The sequence below is a fragment of the Coregonus clupeaformis genome, unplaced genomic scaffold, assembly GCF_020615455.1.
Source record: "Coregonus clupeaformis isolate EN_2021a unplaced genomic scaffold, ASM2061545v1 scaf1335, whole genome shotgun sequence".
NCBI lineage: Eukaryota > Metazoa > Chordata > Actinopteri > Salmoniformes > Salmonidae > Coregonus > Coregonus clupeaformis.
In genome coordinates, this window is record NW_025534789.1 from 60,902 (window position 1) to 85,334 (window position 24,433).

The 24,433-nt window shown below is 47.2% G+C and overlaps 1 pseudogene; it reads right to left on the reverse strand.

Moving 5' to 3' along the window:
• Positions 1 to 1,242: 1,242 nt before the first annotated feature.
• The window catches only part of LOC123486846, a 43,690-nt pseudogene continuing 20,499 nt past the window's right edge, over positions 1,243 to 24,433 (reverse strand).

Below are 24,433 nucleotides of genomic sequence, written 5' to 3' on the forward strand. Positions count from 1 at the left end.
AGTGTTGCTCACAAGCATATATATATATATTTTTTTAACCTTTATTTAACTAGGCAAGTCAGTTAAGAACAAATTCTTATTTACAATGACGGCCTACACCGGCCAAACCCGGACGACGCTGGGCCAATTGTGTGCCGCCCCTATGGGACTCCCAATCACGGCCGGTTGTGATACAGCATGGAATCGAACCAGGGTTTCTGTAGTGACGCCTCAAGCACTGAGATGCAGTGACTTAGACCGCTGTGCTTACTCGGGAACACTCATTGTCTAGAATGGACCCACATGATCTCGCCTTCTCCCGCCTGCCTTCCATCTTTGAGGACATTTATATTGTTAGAGTGGTCACTCGACCATCTTGTCAATACAATAGATTAATATTAAATGGTTACTTCGGAATTTTGGCAATGACGCCCTTTATCTACTTCCCCGGAGCAGTGGTGGAAACCCAACAGTCATACTTGAGTAAAAGTAAAGATGACTTAATAGAAAATGACTCAAGTAAAAGTGAAAGTCACCCAGTAAAATACTACTTGAGTGAAAGTCTAAAAGTATTTGGTTTTAAATGTACTTAAGTATCAAAAGTAAATGTAATCGCTAAAATATACTTAAGTTTCAAAAGTAAAAGTATTAATCATTTCAAATTCCTTATATTAAACAAACCAGAGGGCACCATTTAAAATAAAATAAAAATACGGATAGAAAGGGGCACATTCAAACACTCAGACGCCATTTACAAACGAAGCATTTGTGTTTAGTGAGTCCGCCAGATCAGAGGCAGTTGGGATGACCAGGGATGTTCTCTTGATAAGTGTGTCAATTGGACCATTTTCTGTCCTGCTAAGCATTCAAAATGTAAGAAGTACTTTTGGGTGTCAGGGAAAAGGTAAGGAGTAAAAAGTAAATAATTGTTTTTAGGAATGTAGTGAAGTAAAAGTAAAAGTTGTCAAAAAAATATAAATAGTAAAGTAAAGTACAGATACAAAAAAAAAAACTACTTAAGTAGTACTTTAAAGTATTTTTACTTAAGTACTTTACACCACTGCCCCAGTGTCAGATGAACTAGTGGATACCATTTGTATGTCTCTGTGTCCAGTATGAAGGAAGTTAGAGGTAGTTTTGCAAGCCTATGCTAACTAGCGTTAGCACAATGACTGGAAGACTATGGATATCGCTAGCATGCTAGAGAGATATACACACACCTGTAAAGGGAAATAACGAACAAATAAAGATAAGCCATCTCTCTCACCGTCCCTGCACCTTGATGTCAGAGATGGCGTAGAAGTATCTGGACAGGTTGTTTTCATCTACCATGGTGGACCCGGTGGCCGGTTTCAGCAGCCGTATCCTCAGGTCTGTCACCGTGAAGAAGTCCCGGAGGTTCCTGGTGGTGTCCAGTTGACCGTACAGCGACGCCATGTTGTACAGCTGCAGCCCGGCGAACAGCGCAAACCGGTCCTTGATCTCGAAGCGGACTGTTTTATCGTACTTCCACACGTAGCCACGGGAGTAGTCCTCAGTGCAGATGATGTCGAGGAGGGTTCGCTGGGTCAGCTCGTTGACCGTCTTGGGCTCCATGGTGAAGGCGTCGAGGCAGTCGGTAGCGTAGAACTGGTAAGGGGTCCAGGTTTTACCGTAGTCTAGCGATTTCTCCAGAAGCATCTGCTCAGGGCGGCCAGACTCGAAGGTTAGGACGATGTCGTCGGTCAACTCGATGGTCTTGTTCCAGGACAGAGTGATGTTGACCTCCAGGAGTTTGGGGTACTTCTTCCAGGAACTGGACTGCCAGAAGGTTGTGGGGTTGCGGCCCTCGAAGTCGAACATGAGCTCCGGAGGGTGGGCTAGTTCTTCTGTGGTGGCGTCACACTCGTTGTTGCACATGTAAGGGTTTTCCTGTGGGAAAATAGAGGTAGAGGCAGTTAAAACCATATTAACTTACCCGGTATTTAAGTGTGTCTATTTGGGTCAGGGTTTCAACATATCTGCAATCTATTCTGGACTGACAGGGACTCATTCAGGTACTCATTCACACACCTGTACACTAGTGGTGTCGCCCACTGCTGGCAGAGAAGTGTAACTGCACAATATTAAAACCCTGCTACATAGTATAATACTGTCCTGTATTCTATCCACCCCTGTCCTCTACATAGTATAATATAGTCCTGTATTCTATCCACCCCTGTCCTCTACATAGTATAATATAGTCCTGTATTCTATCCACCCCTGTCCTCTACATAGTATAATATAGTCCTGTATTCTATCCACCCCTGTCCTCTACATAGTATAATATAGTCCTGTATTCTATCCACCCCTGTCCTCTACATAGTATAATACTGTCCTGTATTCTATCCACCCCTGTCCTCTACATAGTATAATATAGTCCTGTATTCTATCCACCCCTGTCCTCTACATAGTATAATATAGTCCTGTATTCTATCCACCCCTGTCCTCTACATAGTATAATACTGTCCTGTATTCTATCCACCCCTGTCCTCTAGATAGTATAATATAGTCCTGTATTCTATCCACCCCTGTCCTCTACATAGTATAATACTGTCCTGTATTCTATCCACCCCTGTCCTCTACATAGTATAATATAGTCCTGTATTCTATCCACCCCTGTCCTCTACATAGTATAATACTGTCCTGTATTCTATCCACCCCTGTCCTCTACATAGTATAATACTGTCCCTGTATTCTATCCACCCCTGTCCTCTACATAGTATAATATAGTCCTGTATTCTATCCACCCCTGTCCTCTACATAGTATAATACTGTCCTGTATTCTATCCACCCCTGTCCTCTACATAGTATAATACTGTCCTGTATTCTATCCACCCCTGTCCTCTACATAGTATAATACTGTCCTGTATTCTATCCACCCCTGTCCTCTACATAGTATAATACTGTCCTGTATTCTATCCACCCCTGTCCTCTACATAGTATAATACTGTCCTGTATTCTGTCCACCACTCTGGTAGGTCTCTAGTCGATTCTACCACCCAAATTGCCTGTATGATTTATATTCCTGCTGTTCCTCTAGTGGAGATGGGAGAAGAATCCTCAATGACTACTTCTCATGAAACACACAGCTGAGAGATATACATATTTTTGCCTGCACAACCGAGCCCCTGCACGACTCTCAGTATGTTTGTTTGTGTGCTACCTGTGTGTGTGTGTGTGTGTTGTGTGTTTGTGTGTATGAGAGAGAGTGTTTTTAAACACACTCATATTGACATTCATCTCACCTCTAGTCTATATAACATTGAGGCCAGCAGCAGATGAGATTTTGATCAACTATAAACGTCTAGTCTAGCCTGTCATAATTTCAGAATGCTAATGCTGGCTATTTAAAATGTGAACAGTATTTACCATTATTGTTGTGGCAGTGTGATTATGAGGTTATGATACATCCAACACATTTCAAACCAGACTTCATGTTTAACAAGAGGCATGTTCACTACGGCACAGAATACTCATAACGCTGCAACCAATATTGTTTCAGGAAATAAATGAAATAGGTTGAACTCAAATACAGGTTTGACTGCTTATTCATTACCCACGAAGGACTGGGCATCCTGTATTTCAGATGGTTATGTTTGGACATCAGTACATTTGATACCTTGCAAGATGAGAGTCAAGATTCTTCAAGATAGGATCCTATCTAGCCAGGCCCCATTGGTGTGTTATCGGGAACATGTCACCTGGCCTCTGCTCCTACTGATGTTAGATAAGGATAAGGACTACCTGATAAGGCTGAACATGTCTGTGGTGTCCTGGGTCAGTAGAGTTGGCTGACTGAGGTAAGTGGTAAGTGGTTTTGTTTCCATGACTACCACCTAATAGGTGTTGGGTGATACCATTCTTATTAGAGAGAGTTACGTTGAGACATGATAGAGAGATGGAAGGAAGGAAGGGAGTGGTAGCAGGGGAAGGAAGAGATAGATAAGAGAAAACAAGGGGGCAGAGACAGTCAGAGGACGAAGCAGAGAGGAAGACGGTCAGAGGAGGAGGGAGAGAGGGAGACAGTCAGAGGAGGAGGGAGAGAGGGAGACAGTCAGAGGAGGAGGGAGAGAGGAAGACAGTCAGAGGAGGAGGGAGAGAGAGAGACAGAGGAAGGAGTGGATGTGAGAGACTATAGAGAGATGGAGGGAGAGAGAGAGAGACAGAGGAGGGAGTGGATGTGAGAGACTAGAGAGATGGAGGGAGAGAGAGAGACAGAGGAGGGAGTGGATGTGAGAGACAGTAGAGAGATGGAGGGAGAGAGAGACAGAGGAGGGAGTGGATGTGAGAGACTATAGAGAGATGGAGGGAGAGAGAGAGAGACAGAGGAGGGAGTGGATGTGAGAGACTAGAGAGATGGAGGGAGAGAGAGAGACAGAGGAGGGAGTGGATGTGAGAGACAGTAGAAAGATGGAGGGAGAGAGAGAGACAGAGGAGGGAGTGGATGTGAGAGACAGTAGAGAGATGGAGGGAGAGAGAGAGACAGAGGAGGGAGTGGATGTGAGACAATAGAAAGATGGTTCAGGGACAGTAATAGGAAAGTAGTTGTTGGTTCAGTGTGATGAGGTGGTGTTGAAGGAGTCAGGCGCAGGAGGGTAAATCACAGAAGAACAGGCTTTAATCCCCAAAATACAGGTTTACGCAGAAATGCACAAAAACAGGCGCACTGGAAAATACATTACACACAGGAAATACTCCTGTCGATACAAAATACACGAGCTCCACCGAGCTTCACTAACCTCCACATTACACAATCACCCACACAGACAAGGAAGCAGAGGGAACACTTATACAATGACTAATGAGGGGATAACGACCAGGTGTGTGTGATTGAAGACAAGACAAATGGAGTGATGATAAATGGATCGGCAGTTTCTTGTAAGCCGGTGACGCCGAACGCCGAAACCTGCCCGAACAAGGAGGGGAGGCAGCCTCGGCGGAAGTCGTGACACAGAGACAGTAATAGGTAGGTAGTTGTTGGTTCAGGGACAGTAATAGGTAGGTAGTTGTTGGTAGGTAGTTGTTGGTTCAGGGTCAGTAATAGGTAGGTAGTTGTTGGTTCAGGGACAGTAATAGGTAGGTAGTTGTTGGTTCAGGGACAGTAATAGGTAGGTAGTTGTTGGCTCAGGGACAGTAATAGGTAGGTAGTTGTTGGTTCAGGGTCAATAATAGGTAGGTAGTTGTTGGTAGGTAGCTGTTGGTTCAGGGACAGTAATAGGTAGGTAGGTGTTGGTTCAGGGACAGTAATAGGTAGGTAGTTGTTGGTTCAGGGACAGTAATATATAGGTAGTTGTTGGTTCAGAGCCAATAAAAGGTAGGTAGTTGTTGGTTCAGGGTCAGTAATATGTAGGTAGTTGTTGGTTCAGGGTCAGTAATAGGTAGGTAGTTGTTGGTTCAGGGACAGTAATAGGTAGGTAGTTGTTGGTTCAGGGACTAGGTAGGTAGTTGTTGGTAGGTAGTTGTTGGTTCAGGGACAGTAATAGGTAGGTAGTTGTTGGTTCAGGGACAGTAATAGGTAGGTAGTTGTTGGTTCAGGGACAGTAATAGGTAGGTAGTTGTTGGTTCAGGGACTAGGTAGGTAGTTGTTGGTAGGTAGTTGTTGGTTCAGGGACAGTAATAGGTAGGTAGTTGTTGGTTCAGGGACTAGGTAGGTAGTTGTTGGTAGGTAGTTGTTGGTTCAGGGACAGTAATAGGTAGGTAGTTGTTGGTTCAGGGACAGTAATAGGTAGGTAGTTGTTGGTTCAGGGTCAGTAATATGTAGGTAGTTGTTGGTTCAGGGCCAATAAAAGATAGGTAGTTGTTGGTTCAGGGTCAGTAATATGTAGGTAGTTGTTGGTTCAGGGCCATTAAAAGGTAGGTAGTTGTTGGTTCAGAGACGTAATAGGTAGGTAGTTATTGGTTCAGGGACAGTAATAGGTAGGTAGTTGTTGGTTCAGGGACAGTAATAGGTAGGTAGTTGTTGGTTCAGGGACAGTAATAGGTAGGTAGTTGTTGGTTCAGGGCCAATAAAAGATAGGTAGTTGTTGGTTCAGGGTCAGTAATATGTAGGTAGTTGTTGGTTCAGGGCCATTAAAAGGGAGGTAGTTGTTGGTTCAGGGACAGTAATAGGTAGGTAGTTGTTGGTAGGTAGTTGTTGGTAGGTATTTGTTGGTTCAGGGTCAATAATAGGTACGTAGTTGTTGGTTCAGGGTCAGTAATAAGTAGGTAGTTGTTGGTTCAGGGACAGTAATAGGTAGTTAGTTGTTGGAAGGTAGTTGTTGGTTCAGGGCCAATAAAAGGTAGGTAGTTGTTGGTTCAGGGTCAGTAATAGGTAGGTAGTTGTTGGTTCAGGGACAGTAATATGTAGGTAGTTGTTGGTTCAGGGCCAATAAAAGGTAGGTAGTTGTTAATTCAGGGCCAATAAAAGGTAGGTAGTTGTTGGTTCAGGGACAGTATTTATTTTATTTATTTTTATTTCACCTTTATTTAACCAGGTAAACCAGTTGAGAACAAGTTCTCATTTACAACTGCGACCTGGCCAAGATAAAGCAAAGCAGTGCGATAAAAACAACAACACAGAGTTACATATGGGGTAAAACAAAACAAAGTCAAAAATACAACAGAAATACATATAATATACAGTGTGCAAATTTAGCAAGTTATGGAGGTAAGGCAATAAAATAGGCTATAGTGCAAAATAATTACAATTAGTATTAACACTGGAATGATAGATGTGCAAGAGATGATGTGCAAATAGAGATACTGGGGTACAAATGAGCAAAATAAATAACAATATAGGGATGAGGTAGTTGGGCGGGCTAATTTCAGATGGGCTGTGTACAGGTGCAGTGATCGGTAAGGTGCTCTGACAACTGATGCTTAAAGTTAGTGAGGGAGATAAGTGTCTCCAGCTTCAGAGATTTTTGCAATTTGTTCCAGTCATTGGCAGCAGAGAACTGGAAGGAATTGCGGCCAAAGGAGGTGTTGGCTTTGGGGATGACCAGTGAGATATACCCGCTGGAGCGCAGACTACGGGTGGGTGTTGCTATGGTGACCAATGAGCTAAGATAAGGCGGGGATTTGCCTAGCAGTGATTTATAGATGGCCTGGAGCCAGTGGGTTTGGCGACGAATATGTAGTGAGGACCAGCCAACAAGAGCGTACAGGTCACAGTGGTGGGTATTATATGGGGCTTTGGAGACAAAACGGATGGCACTGTGATAGACTACATCCAATTTGCTGAGTAGAGTGTTGGAGGCTATTTTGTAAATGACATCACCGAAGTCAAGGATCGGTAGGATAGTCAGTTTTACGAGGGCATGTTTGGCAGCATGAGTGAAGGAGGCTTTGTTGTGAAATAGGAAACCGATTCTAGATTTAACTTTGGATTGGAGATTCTTAATGTGAGTCTGGAAGGAGAGTTTACAGTCTAACCAGACACCTAGATATTTGTAGTTGTCCACATACTCTAGGTCAGACCACGTCGAGAGTAGTGATTCTAGTCGGGTGGGCGGGTGCAAGCAGCGTTCGGTTGAAGAGCATGCATTTAGTTTTACTAGTGTTTAAGAGCAGTTGGAGGCTACTGAAGGAGTGTTGTATGGAATTGAAGCTCGTTTGGAGGTTTGTTAACACAGTGTCCAATGAAGGGCCAGATGTATACAAAATGGTGTCGTCTGCGTAGAGGTGGATCTGAGAGTCACCAGCAGCAAGAGCGACGTCATTGATATACACAGAGAAAAGAGTCGGCCCAAGAATTGAACCCTGTGGCACCCCCATAGAGACTGCCATAGGTCCAGACAACAGGCCCTCCGATTTGACACATTGAACTCTATCTGAGAAGTAGTTGGTGAACCAGGCGAGGCAGTCATTTGAGAAACCAAGGCTATTTAGTCTGCCAATAAGAATGCGGTGGTTGACAGAGTCGAAAGCCTTGGCCAGGTCAATGAAAACGGCTGCACAGTACTGTCTATTATCGATCGCGGTTATAATATCGTTTAGGACCTTGAGCGTGGCTGAAGTGCACCCATGACCAGCTCGAAACCGGATTGCATAGCGGAGAAGGTACGGTGGGATTCGAAGTGGTCGGTGATCTGTTTGTTGACTTGGCTTTCAAAAACTTTTGAAAGGCAGGGCAGGATGGATATGGGTCTGTAACAGTTTGGATCTAGAGTGTCACCCCCTTTGAAGAGGGGGATGACCGCGGCAGCTTTCCAATCTCTGGGGATCTCAGACGTTACGAAAGAGAGGTTGAACAGGCTAGTAATAGGGGTTGCGACAATTTCGGCGGCTAGTTTTAGAAAGAAAGGGTCCAGATTGTCTAGCCCAGATGATTTGTAGGTGTCCAGATTTTGCAGCTCTTTTAGAACATCAGCTGTCTGGATTTGTGTGAAGGAGAAGCGGGGGGGACATGGGCAAGTTGCAGCGGAGGGTGCAGAGCTGGTGGCCGGGGTAGTGGTAGCCAGGTGGAAAGCATAGCCAGCCGTAGCAAAATGTTGAAATTCTCGATTATTGTAGATTTATCGGTGGTGATAGTGTTTCCTAGCCTCAGTGCAGTGGGCAGCTGGGAGGAAGTGCTCTTATTTTCCATGGACTTTACAGTGTCCCAAAACTTTTTGGAGTTAGTGCTACAGGATGCAAATTTCTGTTTGAAAAAGTTAGCCTTTGCTTTCCTAACTGCTTGTGTATATTGGTTCCTAACTTCCCTGAAAAGTTGCATATCGCGGGGGCTATTTGATGCTAATGCAGTACGCCACAGGATGTTTTTGTGCTGGTCAAGGGCAGTCAAGTCTGAGGAGAACCAGGGGCTATATCTGTTCTTAGTTCTGTATTTTTGAATGGGGCATGTCTATTTAAGATTGAGAGGAAATTACTTTTAAAGAACAACCAGGCATCCTCTACTGACGGAATGAGATCTATATCCATCCAGGATACCTGGGCCAGGTCAATTAGGAAGGCCTGCTTGCTGAAGTGTTTTTGGGAGCGTTTGACAGTGATGAGGGGTGGTCGTTTGACCGCGGACCCGTTACGGACGCAGGCAATAAGGCAGTGATCGCTGAGATCCTGGTTGAAGACAGCAGAGGTGTATTTAGAGGGTAAGTTAGTCAGGATGATATCTATGAGGGTACCCATGTTTACGGATTTAGGGTTGTACCTGGTAGGTTCGTTGATAATTTGTGTGAGATTGAGGGCATCTAGTTTAGATTGTAGGATGGCCGGGGTGTTAAGCATATCCCAATTTAGGTCACCAAGCAGTACGAATTCTGAGGATAGATGGGGGGCAATCAATTCACACATGGTGTCCAGGGCACAGCTGGGGGCTGAGGGGGTCTGTAGCAAGCGGCAACAGTGAGAGATTTATTTCTGGAAAGGTGGATTTTTAGAAGTAGAAGCTCAAACTGTTTGGGCACAGACCTGGATAGTATGATGGAGCTCTGCAGGCTATCTCTACAGTAGATTGCAACTCCACCCCCTTTGGCAGTTCTATCTAGACGGAAAATGTTATAGTTGGGGATGGAAATTTCAGAATTTTTTGTGGCCTTCCTAAGCCAGGATTCAGACACTGCTAGAACATCAGGGTTGGCGGAGTGTGCTTGTCACGGTTTCGGCCGAGGCTGCTCCTCCTCCTTGTTCGGGCAGGCTTCGGCGGTCGTCGTCCCCGGAGTACTAGCTGCCACCGTTCGATGTTTCATGTTTGTTTGGTTTTGTCTGTTTGTACACCTGTCCCTTGTTAGTGTTTGATTTTGTTTCCTATTTAGTTATCGTGTGTTGGGTCAGGTGTTATGTGTGATTGTTTTTTGTCAAGCTGTTGCTCTCGGGATTTGCTCTCGTGTTTTGTTGTGTTTCGAGAGTCCGCACTGTGTGCGCTATCGTTGTTTTACGCACTGTGTTTATTTGTGCGTAATTGGTATTTTGCCTCCCGGTTGGGTTGGCTGTTCGCCTGCTTGGTGCTGCTTTCGTTGACTAAAGTCTGTTCACGAACGCCCGTGTTTCCTGCGCTTGATTTCCACACCGCATCTACACTCAGCTACTGACAGAATCACACATCAACCCATGGAATCAGCAGGAGCAACCGCGCCAACGGACATCATGGAGGACCGTCTTCGTGGGCAGGAGGACAGGATCAACCAGATCGGTCACGCCCTGGATCGGGTGATGAACACTCTCCACCGATGGAAAAGCAGCGGGGTACCCACGCCCCACCTACCGGACCATCCCCATCGGTCAGTCCTCCTGTCCCCCTTCCGGAACCCAGCGGGATTCGGCTCTCGCTCCCGAGGGCGTACGACGGCTCCGCTGCCGGGTGTCAAGGGTTCCTGCTGCAAGTGGAGCTCTACCTCGCCACCGTACACCCGGGCGCCCTCGGGACACGAGAGCGTCTCCGCCCTCATCTCCTGTCTCACCGGCAAGGCGTTGGAGTGGGCCAACGCCCGAATGGAGGAGAATAGACGCCGCTACTATTACCTATGCGGAGTTCTCCCGCCGCTTCCGTGCCGTGTTTGACCATCCACCAGAAGGGAAGGCGGCGGGGGGAGCGTCTGTTCTACCTCCGACAGGGGATGAGGAGCGCACAGGATTTTGCTTTGGAGTTCCGGACTCTAGCGGCAGATGCAGGGTAGAATGAGCGGGCCCTCATAGACCACTTCCGCTGCAGCCTCCGGGAGGACGTCCAGAGAGAGTTGGCGTGCAGGGATACCACGTTGTCGTTTGACCAACTGGTCGACATGGCCATTCGGCTGGAAACCCTGCTCGCCACCCGTGGACGTCCCGGGTGGGGGTTGCCCATTCCACCTTCCGGCACCTCCGAGCCGAGCCCTATGGAGCTCGGAGGTGCTGGCGCTAGAGAACGGAGGAGTAGGAACCCGAGGGGGCCGTTCCCTGCACCAACTGTGGCCGTGGAGGGCACACCGCGGCTAGGTGTTGGGGAAGGTCCCCCGGTGGAGGTGAAGGCAGGCCACACATTGGGGAGTCCCCCCAGGTGAGTAGGCGCCCTACTTACCCAGAGCTTTCTGTCATTCACATAACCTTGCCTGTTTGTTTCCCACAGGTTGCACCTCGTTCCCAGCATAAGGCGCTAGTAGATTCAGGCGCAGCTGGGAATTTTGTAGATCACCAGTTCTGTGTAGAGTTAGGGATTCCTCTCCTTCCCGTTGATAAGCCTTTCCCTGTACATGCCCTAGATAGCCGTCCGTTAGGATCTGGGTTAATTAGGGAGGTCACAGCGCCCCTTAGGATGAAGACGCAGGGGGTCATGAGGAGACGATTCAGCTCTATCTGATTGACTCTCCTGCGTATCCGGTGGTGCTGGGACTTCCCTGGTTGATTACCCATGATCCTACTATTTTGTGGCGAGAGAAAGCTCTTAAAGGGTGGTCTGTTCAGTGTGAGGGGCTATGTCTGGGTGTTTCCATAGGGGCGACCTCGGTGGAGAGTCCAAATCAAATGCCCGCACTGCATATTCCCCCGAGTATGAGGATTTGACACTGGTGTTTAGTAAGACAAGGGCGGCGCAGCTGCCGCCTCATAGACAGGGGGATTGTGCAATAGATCTCCAGTTAGGAGCAGCCCTCCCGCGGAGCCATGTGTATCCCTTGTCTCAAGAGGAGAGGAAGGCGATGGAAACTTACATCGCCGAGTCTCTGAGACAGGGATACATACGGCCTCCACTTCACCCGCTTCTCGAGCTTCTTTTTGTGAAGAAAAAAGATGGAGGTTTGCGCCCCGTGTATTGATTACCGCGGTCTCAATCAGATTACGGTGAAGTACAGTTATCCACTTCCTCTGATTGCGACTATGACGGAGTCATTACACGGTGCTCAGTTCTTCACAAAATTGGATCTCAGGAGCGCATATAACTTGGTGCGCATTAGAGAGGGCGATGAATGGAAGACAGCATTTAGCACGACCTCCGGTCATTACGAGTATCTCGTCATGCCATATGGGTTAATGAATGCTCCCTCAGTCTTCCAATCCTTTGTAGATGAGATTTTCCGGGACATGCAGGGGCAGGGAGTAGTCGTGTACATAGACGATATTCTGGTGTACAGTTCTACCCGAGCTGAGCATGTAGCCCTGGTGCGCCGAGTGTTGAGGAGACTTTTGGAGCATGACCTATATGTCAAGGCAGAGAAATGTCTGTTCTTTCAGAAGTCGGTCTCCTTTTTGGTTTATCAGTTGTCTGCGTCAGGGGTGAAGATGGAGGTTGACCGGGTGTCAGCTGTGCGTAATTGGCAAACCCCAACCACTGTGAAAGAGGTGCAACAGTTCTTGGGTTTTGCGAATTATTAACGGAGGTTTATCCGGGGTTTTGGACAGGTGGCAGCTCCCATAATGTCTCTGTTGAAGGGGGGTCCGGTGCGCTTGCGGTGGTCAGCTGAGGCGGACAGGGCTTTTGGGAGACTGAAGGACCTGTTTACCTCGGCGCCGGTGTTGGCGCATCCGGATCCCGCGTTACCATTCCAGGTAGAGGTAGACGCGTCCGAGGCCGGTATTGGGGCCGTCCTCTCACAACGGTCTGGCACACCACCTAAGCTCCGCCCCTGTGCTTTTTATTCTAAGAAGCTCAGTCCGGCGGAGCGGAATTATGACGTAGGGGACAGGGAGCTGTTAGCCGTGGTACAGGCCCTAAATGTGTGGAGGCATTGGCTTGAGGGGGCTCAACACCCTTTCCTCATTTTGACGGACCACCGTAACCTGGAGTACATCCGGGCAGCTAGGAGACTGAATCCTCGCCAGGCCCGCTGGACTATGTTTCTAGCCCGGTTTGTGTTTAATATCACTTACATCCCTGGGTCCCAGAACGGGAAGGCAGATGCCCTGTCTCGGCGGTATGACACGGAGGAGAGGTCCGTTGAGCCCACTCCCATACTACCAAAGTCTTGTTTGGTGGCACCGGTGGTATGGGAGGTCGATGCAGAGATCGAGCGGGCGTTACGCACCGACCCAAGTCCTCCACAGTGTCCAGTGGGTCGGACGTACGTTCCGCTCGAGGTACGCGATCGCCTCATTTATTGGGCTCATACGTCCCCCTCCTCTGGACATCCAGGTATCGGCCGGACAGTTCACTGCCTTAGCACTAAGTACTGGTGGCTAACGTTAGCCAGGGATGTGAGGGTTTATGTCTCCTCCTATTCGGTGTGTGCACAGTGTAAGGCGCCCAGACATTTGCCCAGGGGTAAGCTACAACCCCTGCCCGTTCCACAACGACCCTGGTCCCACCTCTCGGTGGACTTTGTTACAGACCTTCCCCCTCACAGGGGAATACTACCATCCTGGTCGTTGTGGATCGGTTCTCGAAGGCCTGTCGTCTCCTTCCCATGCCGGGTCTCCCTACTGCCCTACAGACCGCTGAGGCTCTGTTTACCCATGTCTTCCGGCATTACGGGGTACCCGAGGATATAGTGTCTGATCGAGGCCCCCAGTTCACCTCCAGAGTGTGGAGAGCCTTTATGGAATGGTTGGGGTTTCGGTGAGCCTTACCTCGGGTTACCACCCGGAGAGTAATGGGCAGGTTGAACGTGTCAACCAGGATGTGGGTAGGTTTCTGAGGTCTTATTGCCAGGGCCGGCCGGAGGAGTGGGCGAGATACGTTCCGTGGGCCGAGATGGCGCAGAACTCTCTCCGCCACTCCTCCACCCAACTAACCCCTTTCCAGTGTGTGTTAGGGTACCAGCCGGTTCTGGCACCTTGGCACGAGAGCCAGATCGAGGCCCCTGCGGTGGATGAGTGGGTGCGGCGCTCGGAGGAGACATGAAACGCTGCCCACGTCCATCTGCAGCGGGCCATCCGTCGGCATAAGACGAGCGCCGATCTCCACCGCAGTGAGGGGCCTGTATACGCACCTGGAGATCGAGTCTGGCTCTCGACCAGAAACCTGCCCCTCCACCTGCCCTGCCGGAAGCTGGGTCGGCGGTTTGTGGGGCCATTCAAAGTCCTGAGGAGGTTGAACGAGGTGTGTTACAGGTTAGAACTGCCTATTGATTACATGAATATTAACCCCTGCGTTCCATGTGTCTCTCCTCAGGCTGGTGGTAGCTGGTCCACTCCAGGACTATGAGATAGAGGAGATTCCTCCGCCCCGTTGGACATCGAGGGGCTCCGGCGCACACTGTGAGGTCCATCCTTGATTCGGAGACGCTGGATGGGGGGTCTCCAATATCTCGTGGAGTGGGAGGGGGTATGGCCCGGAGGAGCGGTGCTGGGTGCCGAGGAGGGACATATTAGACCTGTCCCTGCTGACCGAGTTCCATCGGGGTCATCCTACGCGCCCTGCTCCGCGTCGTCCTGGTCGTCCCCGAGGCCGGGATCGGCGCACGGCTGGAGCCGCGCGTCAGGGGGTACTGTCACGGTTTCGGCCGAGGCTGCTCCTCCTCCTTGTTCGGGCAGGCTTCGGCGGTCGTCGTCCCCGGAGTACTAGCTACCACCGTTCGATGTTTCATGTTTGTTTGGTTTTGTCTGTTTGTACACCTGTCCCTTGTTAGTGTTTGATTTGTTTCCTATTTAGTTATCGTGTGTTGGGTCAGGTGTTATGTGTGATTGTTTTTTGTCAAGCTGTTGCTCTCGGGATTTGCTCTCGTGTTTTGTTGTGTTTCGAGAGTCCGCACTGTGTGCGCTTATCGTTGTTTTACGCACTGTGTTTATTTGTGCGTAATTGGTATTTTGCCTCCAGGTTGGGTTGGCTGTTCGCCTGTTTGGTGCTGCTTTCGTTGACTAAAGTCTGTTCACGAACGCCCGTGTTTCCTGCGCTTGATTTCCACACTGCATCTACACTCAGCTACTGACAGAGCTAACGCAGTGAATAACTCAAACTTAGGAAGGAGGCTTCTGATATTTATGTGCAGAAAACCAAGACTTTTACGGTTACAGAAGTCAACAAATGATAGCTCCTGGGGAGTAGGAGTGATACTGGGGGCTGCAGGGCCTGGGTTAGCCTCTACATCACCAGAGGAACAGAGGAGGACTAGAATAAGGATACGACTAAAGGCTTTAAGAACTGGTCTTCTAGTGCGTTGGGTACATAGAATAAAGGGGGCAGTTCTCCGGGCGTTGTAGAAAAGATTCAGGGCATTATGTACAGAAAAGGATATGGAAGGATATGAGTACAGTTCAGGTAACCCTAAGCGTTGGGTAACAATGAAAGAAATAGCGTCATTGGAGGCATCGATTGAGCCGGTCTCGGCGTGTATGGGGGGTGGAACAAAGGAACTATATGAGGCAGTTTGAGAGGAACTAGGGGTTCTACAGTGAAATTGTATAATAAGAACTAACCCAAACAGCAATAGGCAAGGCATAATTGACATGGGAGAGAGGCATAAAGCAGTCACAGGTGTTATTAGAGAGAGCTAAGACACAACTGGAAATAGCGATAACGTTTGGGCTAAGACTAAACAGAATAAACAGGACAGGGTACCGTGTAAAGGAACAGTCCAGCAGGCATCAGCTGTGCAGCTGAGTGATCATAAGGTCCAGTGAACAGCAATATGTGAGTCTGAGAGCAGTTCAAATTGGTGCTTCAGCACAGCTAGCAGGGAGCACAGTTGTAGTTTGCATGTGCTAGCGGGCCGGGGCTGGCAGATGGATCTTCGTGGTTGTCGCAACGGGAAGCCTGTTGAAACCACATCAGACTATTTCGTCGGCAAACCAGTCGTGTTGGATCGGCGGGGCTCAGTGTCAACACTAGGAGGTCCCGTCCGGTTGACAGAGAGGTAGATAGCCGGGAGATGGGCCTGAGGCTAGCTCAAGGCTAACTGGTGCTTGCTATAGGGCAATGGTAATCAGCCAACAACAGGTTGCAGCTAGCTAGCTGGTTGTGATGATCCGGCGCTAGGGTCCAGTGATTCCGGTAGAAAGTCCAATAAGCTCTGGGTCGATAGCACGCTGGGTCGATAGCACGCTGTGCAGACTGGCCAACGAATTGTCCAGGCTAGAGCTAGAGCTGGCTGGTGGATAGTGTAGGCCACAGACAGTGGTGTAGACGCTAACGTTGACTAATAGCAGGTAGCCATTCAGATTGCGGCTACACTCGTTTCAGCTTACGGTTCTTGATTAAAGTTATAAAGAAATAATAGAATCCTTTCCACGTTGGGTGAGGCGGGTTGCAGGAAAGTATATTTAGTTAAAGAATTAAAGTAAAAAATTGAGAAATATATACAAAATAGACCAAAAAAAATAAGAAACGGGATATTTACACAGGACGATGAAATAAAAGCGACCGCACTGCTACGCCATCTTGGACAGGTAATCAGTAATAGGTAGGTAGTTGTTGGTTCAGGGACAGTAATAGGTAGGTGGTTGTTGGTTCAGGGACAGTAATAGGTAGGTAGTTGTTGGTTCAGGGACAGTAATAGGTAGGAAGTTGTTGGTTCAGGGACAGTAATAGGTAGGTAATTGTTGGTTCAGGGTCAGTAATAGGTAGGTAGTTGTTGGTTCAGGGACAGTAATATGTAGGTAGTTGTTGGTTCAGGGCCAATAAAGGGTAGGTAGTTGTTAATTCAGGGCAAATAAAAGGTAGGTAGTTGTTGGTTCAGGGACAGTAATAGGTAGGTAGTTGTTGGTTCAGGGACAGTAATAGGTAGGTAGTTGTTGGTTCAGGGACAGTAAAAGGTAGGTCGCTGTTGGTTCAGGGACAGTAATAGGTAGGTAGTTGTTGGTTCAGGGACAGTAATAGGTAGGTAGTTGTTGGTTCAGGGACAGTAAAAGGTAGGTCGCTGTTGGTTCAGGGACAGTAAAAGGTAGGTAGTTGTTGGTTCAGGGTCAGTAATAGGTAGGTAGTTGTTGGTTCAGGGACAGTAATAGGTAGGTGGTTGTTGGTTCAGGGACACTAATAGGTAGGTAGTTGTTGGTTCAGGGACAGTAATAGGTAGGTAGTTGTTGGTTCAGGGACAGTAATAGGTAGGTAGTTGTTGGTTCAGGGTCAGTAATAGGTAGGTAGTTGTTTGTTCAGGGACAGTAAAAGGTAGGTCGTTGTTGGTAGGTAGTTGTTGGTTCAGGGACAGAAATAGGTAGGTAGTTGTTGGTAGGTAGTTGTTGGTTCAGGGACAGAAATAGGTAGGTAGATGTTGGTAGGTAGTTGTTGGTTCAGGGACAGTAAAAGTTAGGTAGTTGTTGGTTCAAAGACAGTAAAAGGTAGGTAGTTGTTTGTGCAAGGACAGAAATAGGTAGGTAGTTGTTGGTAGGTAGTTGTTGGTTCAGGGACAGTAATAGGTAGGAAGTTGTTTGTGCAAGGACAGAAATAGGTAGGTAGTTGTTGGTAGGTAGTTTTTGGTTCAGGGACAGTAATAAGTAGGTAGTTGTTGGTTCAGGGACAGTAATAAGTAGGTAGTTGTTGGTTCAGGGAGGGTAATAGGTAGGTATTTGTTGGTAGGTAGTTGTTGGTTCAGGGACAGTAATATGTAGCTAGTTGTTGGTAGGTAGTTTTTGGTTCAGGGACAGTAATAGGTAGGTAGTTGTTCGTTCAAGGACAGTAGTAGGTAGGTAGTTGTTGGTAGGTAGTTGTTGGTTCAGAGACATAATAGGTAGGTAGTTATTGGTTCAGGGACAGTAATATATAGGTAGTTGTTGGTTCAGGGACAGTAATATGTAGCTAGTTGTTGGTAGGTAGTTTTTGGTTCAGGGACAGTAATAGGTAGGTAGTTGTTGGTTCAGGGACAGTTATAGGTAGGTAGTTGTTGGTAGGTAGTTGTTGGTTCAGGGACAGTAATAGGTATGTAGTTGTAGGTAGGTAGTTGTTGGTTCATGGACAGTAATAGGTAGGTTGTTGTTGGTAGGTAGTTGTTGGTTCAGGGTCAATAATATGTAAGTAGTTGTTGTTTCAGGGACAGTAATAGGTAGGTAGTTGTTGGTTCAGGGACATTAATAGGTAGGTAGTTGTTGGTAGGTAGTTGTTGGTTCAGGGACAGTAATACGTAGGTAGTTGTTGTTTCAGGGAAAGTAATAGGTAGGTAGTTGTTGGTTCAGGGACAGTAATAGGTAGGTAGTTGTTGGTTCAGGGACAGTAATAGGTAGGTAGTTGTTGGTTCAGGGACAGAAATAGGTAGGTAGTTGTTGGTAGGTAGTTGTTGGTTCAGGGACAGTAAATGGTAGGTAGTTGTTGATTCAAGGACAGTAATATATAGGTAGTTTTTGGTAGGTCGTTTTTGGTTCAGGGACAGTAATAGGTAGGTAGTTATTAGTTTATTAAATTATTGCATCTGAGCTTCTAGAGTGTGCGGCTCTCCTAGTGTTCTACTCTGTTAGCCAGCACCTCTCCTAAACAGGTGTTCTACTCCGCTAGCCAGCACCTCCCCTAAACAGGTGTTCTACTCTGTTAGCCAGCACCTCCCCTAAACAGGTGTTCTCGTCCGTTAGCCAGCACCTCCCCTAAACAGGTGTTCTACTCCGCTAGCCAGCACCTCCCCTAAACAGGTGTTCTCGTCCGTTAGCCAGCACCTCCCCTAAACAGGTGTTCTACTCTGTTTGCCAGCACCTCGCCTAAACAGGTGTTCTAGTCCGCTAGCCAGCACCTCTCCTAAACAGGTGTTCTACTCTGTTAGCCAGCACCTCTCCTAAACAGGTGTTCTACTCCGCTAGCCAGCACCTCCCCTAAACAGGTGTTCTACTCTGTTAGCCAGCACCTCTCCTAAACAGGTGTTCTACTCTGCTAGCCAGCACCTCTCCTAAACAGGTGTTCTACTCTGTTAGCCAGCACCTCCCCTAAACAGGTGTTCTACTCCGCTAGCCAGCACCTCCCCTAAACAGGTGTTCTAGTCCGCTAGCCAGCACCTCTCCTAAACAGGTGTTCTACTCTGTTAGCCAGCACCTCTCCTAAACAGGTGTTCTACTCCGCTAGCCAGCACCTCCCCTAAACAGGTGTTCTACTCTGTTAGCCAGCACCTCTCCTAAACAGGTGTTCTACTCTGCTAGCCAGCACCTCTCCTAAACAGGTGTTCTACTCTGTTAGCCAGCACCTCCCCTAAACAGGTGTTCTACTCCGCTAGCCAGCACCTCCCCTAAACAGGTGTTCTACTCTGTTAGCCAGCACCTCTCCTAAACAGGTGTTCTACTCTGCTAGCCAGCACCTCTCCTAAACAGGTGTTCTACTCTGCTAGCCAGCACCTCTCCTAAACAGGTGTTCTACTCTGTTAGCCAGCACCTCTCCTAAACAGGTGTTCTACTCCGCTAGCCAGCACCTCTCCTAAACAGGTGTTCTACTCTGTTAGCCAGCACCTCTCCTAAACAGGTGTTCTCTACTCTGTTAGCCAGCACCTCTCCTAAACAGGTGTTCTACTCTGTTAGCCAGCACCTCTCCTAAACAGGTGTTCTACTCCGCTAGCCAGCACCTCTCCTAAACAGGTGTTCTACTCTGCTAGCCAGCACTCTCCTAAACAGGTGTTCTACTCTGCTAGCCAGCACCTCTCCTAAACAAGTGTTCTACTCTGCTAGCCAGCACCTCTCCTAAACAGGTGTTCTACTCTGCTAGCCAGCACCTCTCCTAAACAGGTGTGCGTTTCTTTCGCCTCTATATTACATCCTGGAATTTAAATGGTTTTTTGGGGGGTTTGTATCATTTGATTTACACAACATGCCTACCACTTTAAAGATGCAAAACATTGTTTATTGTTAAACAAACAAGAAATAAGACAACAACAACAAAAAACTATTCACCCCCCCATCCCCAGTCAATACTTTGTAGAGCCACCGTTTGCAGCAATTACAGGTGAAAGTCTCTTGGGGTATGTCTCTAGAAGCTTGGCACATCTAGTCACTGGGATATTTGCCCATTCTTCAAGGCAAAACTGCTCCAGCTCCTTCAAGTTGGATGGGTTCCGCTGGTGTACAGCAATCTTTAAGTCATACCACAGATGTTCAATTGGATTGAGGTCTAGGCTTTGACTAGGCCATTCCAATACATTTAAATGTTTCCCCTTAAACCACTCGAGTGTTGCTTTAGCAGTATGCTTAGGGTCATTGTCCTTCTGGTAGGTGAACCTTCGTTCCAGTCTCAAACCTCTGGAAGATTGAAACAGGTTTCCCTCAAGAATTTCCCTGTATTTAGCGCCATCCATCCTTCCTTCAATTCTGACCAGTTTCCCAGTCCCTGCCAATGAAAAACATCCCCACAGCATGATGCTGCCACCACCATGCTTCACTGTGGGGATGGTGTTCTCGGGGAGAAGAGATGTGTTTGGTTTGCACCAGACATAATGTTTTCCTTGATGGCCAAAAACCTCAATTTTAGTCTCATCTGACCAGAGTACCTTCTTCCATATGTTTGGGGAGTCTCCCAAATGCCTTTTGGCGAACACCAAACGTGTTTGCTTATTTCTTTGTTTATGCAATGGCTTTTTTTCTGGCCACTCTTCTGTAAAGCCCAGCTCTGTGGAGTGTACTGCTTAAAGTGGTCCTATGGACAGATACTCCAATCTCAGCTGTGGAGCTTTGCAGCTCCTTCAGGGTTATCCTTGGTGTGTTTGTTGCCTCTCGGATTAATGCCCTCCTTTCCTGGTCGGTGAGTTTTGGTGGGCGGCCCTCTCTTGGCAGGTTTGTTGTGGTGCAATAATCTTTCCATTTTTTAAATAATGGATTTAATGGTGCTCCGTGGGATGTTCAAAGTTTCCGATATTTTTTGATAACCCAACCCTGATCTGTACTTCTGCACAACTTTGTCCCTGACCTGTTTGGAGAGCTCCTTGGTCTTCATGGTGCCGCTTGTTTGGTGGTGCCCCTTGCTTTTTGGTGTTGCAGACTCTGGGGCCTTTCAGAACATTTGTATATATACTGAGATCATGTGACAGATCATATGACACTTAGATTACACACAGGTGGACTTTATTTAACTAATTATGTGACTTCTGAAGGTAATTGGTTGCACCAGATCTTATTTAGGGGCTTCTTAGCAAAGGGGGTGAATATATATGCACGCACCACTTTTCCGTTATTCATTTTTTAGAATTTTTTGAAACACGTTTTTATTTTTTATTTTTTACTTCACCAATTTGGTCTATTTTCTGAATGTCCATTACATGAAATCCAATTAAAAATCAATTTAAATTACAGGTTGTAATGCAACAAAATAGGAAAAACGCCAAGGTGGATGAATACTTTTGCAAGGGACTGTATATTTCCAGTTTGAGTCCATTAGGAGTACAATCTGTGGCTTGTGTGTGTCCTCAGTGGGTGTGGGGGGGTTGTCAGGAGGGCTATCAGGGTGGCTGACAAGGGGAGGCTAGGAGGGGGTGGCGTCCCCTGGGCTTGGGGTTCTTCATTTATCTGTCCTGCTGATGGTCAGGGTCTGGTGTGGACTGTTCTGCTGTGGTGTCGAGACTTCGGTCAGGATCTGAGGTGGGCTGTTTTGCTGGCTTCTCTGCGGGGGTGGCCAGCTCTCTAATGGGTTTTTTTTTCTCTCTCTCTCTCTCTCTCTCTCTCTCTCTCTCTCTCTCTCTCTCTCTCTCTCTCTCTCTCTCTCTTTCTCTCTCTCTCTCTGAGTTGATTGAGGCTGGAGCAGCTCATGAAATAGCTCTGTATTATCCAGCCAGTGGAGGTAGACTGGAGACTAATGAAACAATCATCCAATCAAGACATGTGACTTGTCTTGCTTTTTGAAAGGTCTGAACCTCTCATTGGGTTCCAGTTATTTAACAAGCATGGCCTAATGAAGATCGATAACCCTCTCTGATCACTCTCCAATGCAGGGCTCATATGCATAAAAGTACAACGGTAGAGCTTTACATTCCAGCTCAGTAATAACTGGGTAATAACATGGTAATAACTATGTATATACTAGGTAATTAGCTAGTCATTACCATTAATTACCAGTAGTATTTACCAACGTAGTTTCCCCCAAGTCCCAAAAAAAACAAAAACAACAATCAAACAATAATTACTAACAATAATAACATCTCTATATAACAAACATAGCATAACAGTGATATACACTTCCGTTCAAAAGTTTGGGATCACTTAGAAATGGCCTTGTTTTCGAAAGAAAAGCACTTTTTTTGTCTATTAAAATAACATCAAATTGATCAGAAATAGAGTGTAGACATTGTTAATGTTGTAAATGGCTATTGTAGCTGGAAACGGCTGATTTTTTATGGAATATCTACATAGGCGTAACAGAGGCCCATTATCAGCAACCATCAGTCCTGTGTTCCAATGGCACGTTGTGTTTGCTAATCCAAGTTTATCATTTCAAAAGGCTAATTGATCATTAGAAAACCCTTTTGTAATTATGTTAGTACAGCTGAAAACTGTTGTGCTGATTAAAGAAGCAATAAAACTGGCCTTCTTGAGACTAGCTGAGTATCTGGAGCATCAGCAATTGTGGGTTCATTACAGGCTCAAAATGGCCAGAGACAAATAACTTTCTTCTGAAACTCGTCAGTCTATTCTTGTTATGAGAAATGAAGGCTATTCCATGTGAGAAATTGTCAAGAAACTGAAGATCTCGTGACGCTGTGTACTACTCCCTTCACATGTGGCCAGGGCAATAAATTGCAATGTCTGTACTGTGAGACGCCCTAAGACAGCGCTACAGGGGAGACAGGACGGACATCTGATCGTCCCTCGCAGTGGCAGACCACGTGTAACAACACCTGCACAGGATCAATACATCCGAACATCACACCTGAGGGACAGGTACAGGATGGCAACAACAACTGCCCGAGTTACACCAGGAACGCACAATCTCTCCATCAGTGCTCAGACTGTCCGCAATAGGCTGAGAGAGGCTGGACTGAGGTCTTGTAGGCCTGTTGTAAGGCAGGTCCTCACCAGACATCACTGGCATCAACGTTGCCTATGGGCACAAACCCACCGTCACTGGACCAGACAGGACTGGCAAAAAGTGCTCTTCACTGACGAGTCGCGGTTTTGTCTCACCAGGGGTGATGGTCGGATTCGCGTTTATCGTCGAAGGAATGAGCGTTACACCGAGGCCTGTACTCTGGAGCGGGATCGATTTGGAGGTGGAAGGTCCATCATGGTCTGGGGCGGTGTGTCACAGCATCATCGGACTGAGCTTGTTGTCATTGCAGGCAATCTCAATGCTGTGTGTTACAGGGAAGATATCCTCCTCCCTCATGTGGTACCCTTCCTGCAGGCTCATCCTGACATGACACTCCAGCATGACAATGCCACCAGCCATACTGCTCGTTCTGTGGGGTAACATCTCACAGCAAGAACTGGCAAATCTGGTGCAGTCCATGAGGAGATGCACTGCAGTATTTAATGCAGCTGGTGGCCACACCAGATACCGACTGTTACTTTTGATTTTATATTTACACATGTTAAGTTTGCTGAAAATAAACACAGTTGACAGTGAGAGGACGTTTCTTTTTTTGCTGAGTTTATAAAGCTTTGTGCACCTATTTTTATCCGTCTTGGTCTGTTGGTGGTAGGTGGACTTGATTCAGAATCCCTGTTGGTGGTAGGTGGACTTGATTCAGAAGCCCTGTTGGTGGTAGGTGGACTTGATTCAGAAGCCCTGTTGGTGGTAGGTGGACTTGATTCAGAAGCCCTGTTGGTGGTAGGTGGACTTGATTCAGAAGCCCTGTTGAGGTAGGTGGACTTGATTCAGAAGCCCTGTTGGTGGTAGGTGGACTTGATTCAGAAGCCCTGTTGGAGGTAGGTGGACTTGATTTAGAAGCCCTGTTGGTGGTAGGTTCACTTGATTCAGAAGCCCTGTTGGTGGTAGGTGGACTTGATTCAGAAGCCCTGTTGGTGGTAGGTTCACTTGATTCAGAAGCCCTGTTGGTGTCAGGTTCACTTGATTCAGAAGCCCTGTTGGTGGTAGGTTCACTTGATTCAGAAGCCCTGTTGGTGTCAGGTTCACTTGATTCAGAAGCCCTGTTGGTGTCAGGTTCACTTGATTCAGAAGCCCTGTTGGTGGTAGGTGCAATTGATTCAGAAGCCCTGTTGGCGGTAGGTGCAATTGATTCAGAAGCCCTGTTGATGGTAGGTGCACTTCCAATTCAGAAGCCCTGTTGGTGGTAGGTTCAATTGATTCAGAAGCCCTGCGCGCCGGGTAGGCAAAGTGTTCCCATTTTAAACCATTTAATTTCTCTGAAGGGACAAACTCCGCCTACTCGGCGGACCAGGAGAGCTAAATCAAGTGCCTACTGCATTGGCCAATCAGATAGCTCAAATCACTGTGCCTACAGCTTCCACGACCCCACAGAAAAGTTTGATACTAGCCTATGTGAGATTTCATAACTTTTAAAACCATGACCAGAAAGAAACTGTCAAAGAGTACAGCAAAGAGCTGCTGTTTTTATGAGTGAGTTCATGTTTAAGTTTTTATTCAGCACTGTCAACATTGTGTTTATTCAACACTTTTACAAAACATAAAACACACTTCTCCCTACTTCCACTCGCGCTACAACCAGCACTGCAGCTGCAATGAATGAAGTAATCATGTATCGACAGGCCTGCACTTTTATCAGCAGCTCGTTGTTTCTATTTTAATATCAAGGAATATTTC